Genomic DNA, 6,920 nt, shown 5'->3' with positions numbered 1-6,920 from the left:
TCGAAATGATCTTCACGCTAGGACCTTGAGACTCTGCATGATGCGAATCTAAGCCTGCCATAATGTTCCAATTCCTTAAGCACTAAGTTCCCCACAAATGGCGCCAATTGTAAGTGCACAATTCGTACCCGGTCCCATCACTATATGGACTCAGGCCCAAAAAGCCTTATACAATAAAATTTGTAGAGTATGGGCTTGAAAACCTAGACTATAGATATTGGATAAAGAGAAACACAGGCTAGATTGCCGTTATCTACGTATTCTATAGATGAAGATGGCAGAGAAACTCTCCTCGGACGTAAGCCGAGGACCACTTGTATTGTCTTTCTTTCTTTTAGAAAATATATTGCAATTACAGTTCCAGTGTCTCTCCCCCCTTTTTTCCTCTCTTGTTCTCTTATATACCCCTTATTCTTCCCTTTTTCTTCCACGTGTACCACATATCTTCCAATTAAATACTTGTCCCATCTAGCACGTTCTTGAAATCTTCAAACACTAGCTGGAAGGCTGAACATTATTGTTCAAATGTCATTTCTCCATTAATGCGGCCAGAGAGGTAGGTGTAGGGTCTTTAATGCGGTGGTAGCAGCCTTTTCCCCTTTGATATTTCTCATACGTTCTTTCTCCCCATAACCGTGTGGATTACGCTTTTACCCAACAGATTTTCCGGAACTCTCTCTCCGAACACCTTGGCATGTCCTATGACCTTTACTTGACCCATCCGAGGAGATACTCCTCCTCGGACAGATCCTCCAACCCTTTTAGCATGAACTGGCTTGCGAGCTTCAAAGGCTCTGCTTAGACAGGCTTACTCCACCAAGTCAGGCCCAAAGCCCAAATGCATATTTTAATTATTTTACCCCCACAGTGAGAATAATAGTTTTTTTTTTCTTTTGTACATGAGATAGTATTACTGTTTTAACTTCTTTTTTTTTTTTTTTTTGCTTTTTTGTAGGAAAAAAATTAAACTAAAGGGTATGTTATTTCAGAATTTATATGAGGATATTTTGGTACGCTAAAAATTGAAGACGAAACAGGTAAATCCTCTTATTAATAGCATAGATAGAAGAATAGATAGATAGATAGCTAGAATATATATATATATATATGTGTGTGTGTGTGTGTGTGTGTGTGTGTGTGTGTGTATTAACATTAAAAAGTTAATTCGGAAAACATACATCAATAGCAATTTCAAATTTGGTGGAAGAACCAAACTAAAAATGTCAATATAAAAAAAACAATATAATATTTTCTAATTTAGTTTTCAAAGTTACAAATAGTGTTAAAATATGTTAATTTCATGTTCAAACGATTTAAAACTCATTGTTTTTTTTTAATAAAATAATCCAACATTAAACAAATTCTAATTAGATAGATAAATTATTTTCTATAAATTCTCTAATTTAATTTTCTTTCTTAATACTTACTGATTGAATTTTTGTTAATTTTTTCAAGTGTCAATGTATGCTTTTAAAAGCCAACATTTTTTTTCATATCATACTTTTAAATTTAAAAAGTAGCAATCTCGTGATTTGCACAATTTTGGTCCAATTCAGTCCATCTAGTCCAATTAGGTTTACTTTGGTCTAATTCAGTCCATTATATTTTACTTCAGTCCAATTTGGTCTATTTTGGTCCACTTTGGTCTATTACGGTCCAATTCAATCTATTCAGTCTACTTTGGTCCATTTCGGTCAAATTTAGTCTATTTAGCCTAATTTGGTCCATTTGATATATTTACTTAAAGAGAGATGCTATGTCCACGACATTTTCACAACAATTCATAGGTGGTTAGTTATTATTGGTTTAAATTTGAATCTAACACTAAGATTACTTTTTTGCCCCAATAATACAACCAGTAACAACCTACCACTTAAGATTTGTTGTAAAAATGTTGTAGACATATCATTTCTCTTACTTAAAAATGGAAAAAGAAAAGTTTGGGTTGAGAGTATAGTTTTAAAAACAGAAACGGTCAAATAACCGAAAATTGTTCAACTTTAGGTTTTTACCAATTGAAACACCAGTTTCCTGATTTTATTGAACTGGTTGGTTCAATCCAATTTTTAAAACCAGGGTTGAGTACCTATTCTAAATCTGAATTATTAATATATATTAGGTAGCAATTTTTCCTATATAATTGCAAGTAGAAATCTTGAAAGATATTTTAGCACTTAGGGTTTCTTGTTTAGAGGCAAAATAGATTTTGAGTTGATGCTAAGTGACTATTTCATTTCAAATCCTAGAACTTAGGTTGGATAAGAACAGAAGAGCCCTACAATAAAAAAAAAGTTAATAACATATCAACAAAACCTAAAATCAAATAGGAAAACAAAAAACCCTTTGTGTCTATCAAAATATTATCACATGTAAATTATGTGTGTGTGTGTGTGTGTGTGTGTGTGTGTGTGTGTGTGTGTGAGAGAGAGAGAGAGAGAGATAAAAACAATCAAGTCGTTGAAAATGTAAAAAACCAAGAAAACAAAAACAATGAAGTTGATACTTGATATGATTGTAGGTTGCATGTTTTGTTAAAACAATACGATTTTTTTTTTTTTTTTTTGTTGAGAAAACACTAACAACAGTTGATAAAAGAAAAAATAATTCTTTGTTCTTATCTAAAAAATTGCAATTTGGTGCAATCATGGGTTCTAAGCACAATTTTGTTTTTAGAATTAAAAAATTTTGTATATTTTTAAAACTAATTACAACTTATTTTCTTTTTAGATAAAGCAAGTAAGCAGCCTAACATTAAACAAATCATCAATATATATATATATATATATATATATATATAAGTAGAGACTTCATGTTAGAGAGCATAGGGTTGTGCCAAGTGGCGCATTCCTTGAATTACTTTTTATTTAGGCTTCTATTTCAAAGAGTTTGCACTTATATTAAATTATTAGTTCATTGATTCAGCTAATAAAGTAAATGTATATACTAATTATCTATAGTTGTGCCTTAATTATTTATATTAAATGAATTTATAAGATTATTTTTATAAACTTTTTTTAAGAAATAATTTTTAGTTGGAACAATAATATTAGATTTACAATATGACATTATTCCTCATGTTTAGTTGCTTTGACAAAAATTGACCCAAAAACTAAAAAAATTAAATTAAATATTTGTGAATTCACTAAAAATTAATCTTAACCCTTTAAATTTCTTGATTCCTTTCAATGACATGTGACACACACACACACACACACACACACACACACATGTATGTATGTATGTATGTATGTGGAAATTAGAAAGATAACTAATAGAGTGAATATGTTTATTTTGTTATATTAATTATTTTAAGCACAATGAAATTTTAATATCATTTTTCTAAGATTTATATGAGAAACAATTGATTTTTTTTTATGTGAGGAACAATTGATTTGAAATATGGTATTCTTACTAAAATTTTAGTTGTCTTTGCAACTATTGAAACAATGTCCAACAAAAAAATTAATTTGAAGGATATTTGCATTTTTTGTAGGCATGAAACATGCCTATTTATATGACCCAATATATCATGCAATTTTCAATTTAAAAGAACATATATATACTATGATCAAATCACTACACTATTCTTAGTGTTATTCTATTAAAAATAACGATAGTTGAGGGTGAGGGATCTGAATTTGAATGCCTCTATTAGAAATTGAGATACCAACCAGTTAAACTAAATCTTATTGAAATATTGGCGAAAACTAATAATGAGCTGCACCGCAAATCGTATGGGAACTTAGCTAGTTCTAATGAAATTAGATTTCATCTTCTTTAAACAAAATATAAGCCAACCATGTATTGTTGAACTTTCTCTTACATTTGCACATTTTGAAAACTAGAATTTTTTTTTTTTTTTTTTACCAATTTAAATTAAACCACATACAATTTCGCTTTATCATCAGGCCACAAGACACCAAATGATTTTTGGTAAGGAAGGGTTCGAATAACAAATCTTAAGCAGGGTTCGAACCACAAATCTTTTATTCGATAACAATCAATTTTACCAGTTAAGCTAATTGGAACCAACATTTACTTGCAATGACCAACAAAACACAAATAACTTTATATTTCCAACAAGAAGTAAACTCAGTGTAACTAGGTTTTTGAATTCAATTGGGTAACTTAAAGTTATGCACCTAATATATTGTATATAAGTTTTTCTTTAAAATAAAAGAGTAACATTACATCCACAAATTTTTTTACAACATCTTTACAAATTGTTGAGGTGAAAAATTCTTACTGGTTCTCATCTGGACCCATCATTTACATCACTTTTTTACTTACTAATAATCACTAACCACATCAACAATTTGTAAAAAAAAAAGGGTAAAATACTAGTTTGGTCTCTAAACTTTAACTAAAGTTTGTTTTTCATCCCTAAACTTTAAAAAGTTCTTTTTTCATTCCTAAACTTTGTAAAGAGTTTTTTCAAAATTTTAGAGACAATAATAGGGATGAAAAAAGAACTTTTTTCAATAGTTTAGGGATGAAAAACAAACATTTAGTAAAGTTTAAGGACATAAATAAAATATTGTTAATAGTTTAGGGGATAAAATATGAACTTTTCAATAGTTTAAGGACGAAAAATGAACTTTTTAAAGTTTAAGGATGAAAAAAAAAACTTTTAGTAAAGTTTAGGGACCAAAATAATATTTTACCCAAAAAAAAATTGTAGCTCTAACATATTCCAAATAAAAATTTTCCTAAAACTATTAGGAAAATGCTAGAGATACAAACTTTTTTATAAAAACTTTTATAGCCGGCTAATGTGGTGAATAATTATTTATAAATAAAAAAAATTAATGTTTTTGGTGGGCTTAGATAAGAACCAGTAAGAAGTTAGCCACAACAACAGTTTATAAAAATGTTGTAAAATAGTTTGTGACTATAACATTACTCAAACTATTATATCATCAAAGAATCTTGATTAGATCACTATAAGGTTCATTGGATTATTGTGAGCCTTACTAACACCATAACATACTTAGAATTAAAGATTTATTTAAGATTTATAGAGTTTGTTTCCAAGTAAAAGTCTTTAGAGATTTGGTAAGATCTTATAGAGTTTGTTTCCTATTAAAAGTCTTCTTTAGGGTTTCACAAGATTTCACTATATAAATACAATTGTTCTCCCTAAACATATCCACCCAAAGTTGGAAAAGGGAGAGAGAAAAATAGGGAGGAGAGACAAGTTGGCCCATGAGTTCTACAACTTCAATCAAAAGGTATGCCTCCAGTCTTACTAGAATTTTAGTTATTATTTTTTTAAGCAAAGCAATTAGAGTCAACATTAATTATTACTTAATAATTTTATTCTTAAAATTGGGGCAAATCAAGTAATAAGTTGATTTTTTCCCAATATCGAGCCGAATCAAATGATAAATTTTTTAATCCTCAATCTTTTAAGTTGATTAATAGCTTGTTTAAAAGACTGTAATCGACCTGAGCCTAGCCAATTTTAATATAATATGTTGTTCTACTATTCTATAATTTTTTAACCCATCATCCTACTTCTCTCAAAATTGTTTTTGACATAAATCTCACTTTTCAATTTTTGTTTCCTCTCCATATGATCCCCTCTCACTCGTTTTTATTTGCCTCTCACCAGTCACCCCCTTGTGGCTGTGTCTTCTAATATTTCTGTTTTAATTATTTTTTTTAGTGTTTTCTTTATCTTTGTTGTTCCTATTTTTTTAATATTTCTATAGATACGTGGAGACTGGCTGTTTTGTTTGTTTTCTTTTCTTTTTTATTCTAAAAAGTGAAAACAAGAAAAAGAAAAGAAACATCTATTCACTTCTCCATTGGGGATGAGGGCGTAGTTTTCCAGGTCAAATTCCATTCTGTCTAATCCAAACTTGTCATCCCCCAAGGATAAATTTGCAAATATCTAAGTCTATGTTTTCAAATTGCATATATTTCATCCAACCCTGAACCCACCGCATTCTTCTTTCGTATTATACCAACAGTTCCCCTCGCCTGGTGCAAGCAGAAAATTGAACCGCCCAAGGTATATTTAACAATCTCAGTGATTATAAAAGACTCAATAAAGCCAATGATGATTATACTATTTGTTAGATTAGAAGGAGATTTGACAGCCCAACCATAGTATGTTTAGAGAAACAACATCCTATTTCAAAGTCTAAGCTTAAGCCAAAGCCCAAAATTAGTGTAATGCTTGTTAATTAGGTTTTGTATATTTTGTTTGTTTATCCTAGAGTCAAAGGGTGTTTTAGTAATTTTATACTTTTTGGGTATGGATCATAGTTATGGGCAATGAGTTTTTTTTTTTTTTTTTAATTATTAATAAGCAAGTCTTATTTGTGGTTTATGGGTCTTTATATACAGGCTTTAGTTTAATTCAAATAGGGTTTGGTTTAGTGATCAAAGTAGAAGACTAGTACTATTAGGAGAAGTTAAGAATATGATCTTATAAGTGTTTACTTGTATTCAAACAAGTGAGAGTTGATTAAGAAAATTGAGAGTTTTGAGTAGGGAGCATGTTGGTTTTAGGGTTTCTACATGTATGACAGAATCTTCAAATTAATTTTTGACAATTTTATGTTATTATTTCCTTAATTTTAGGCATCTTTTGATGTTGTTTAGTGAAATTAGGGTTTTGTCTTTTTAGTATTTATATGTTGTGTAGCCTCCAGAGCAGCCAGATTGTTATCAAAGTTTTTCTCTATTTTCTTTGGTGGATTCAAGACTTCTCTTCTTGTGAATTCAAGAATCCCTTCGTGGATTAGAAGTTTATTATAATATTTTCTTTAGTGGATTCAAGACTTCTCTTCTTATGGATTCGGGAAACCCCTCGTGGATTCAAAGTTTACTATAATAAGTTAATAGTTTAGTTTTTGTTCTATCCAAAAGAGCATCTTGTAAGTTTTCTTTAAACTTTTGTTTTCTTTAAG

Source organism: Castanea sativa, chromosome 9, assembly GCF_040712315.1.
Source record: "Castanea sativa cultivar Marrone di Chiusa Pesio chromosome 9, ASM4071231v1".
In the NCBI taxonomy this organism is placed as follows: Eukaryota; Viridiplantae; Streptophyta; class Magnoliopsida; order Fagales; family Fagaceae; genus Castanea; species Castanea sativa.
The sequence above is the reverse complement of the archived record's forward strand: the minus strand, read 5'-3'. Positions refer to the sequence as shown.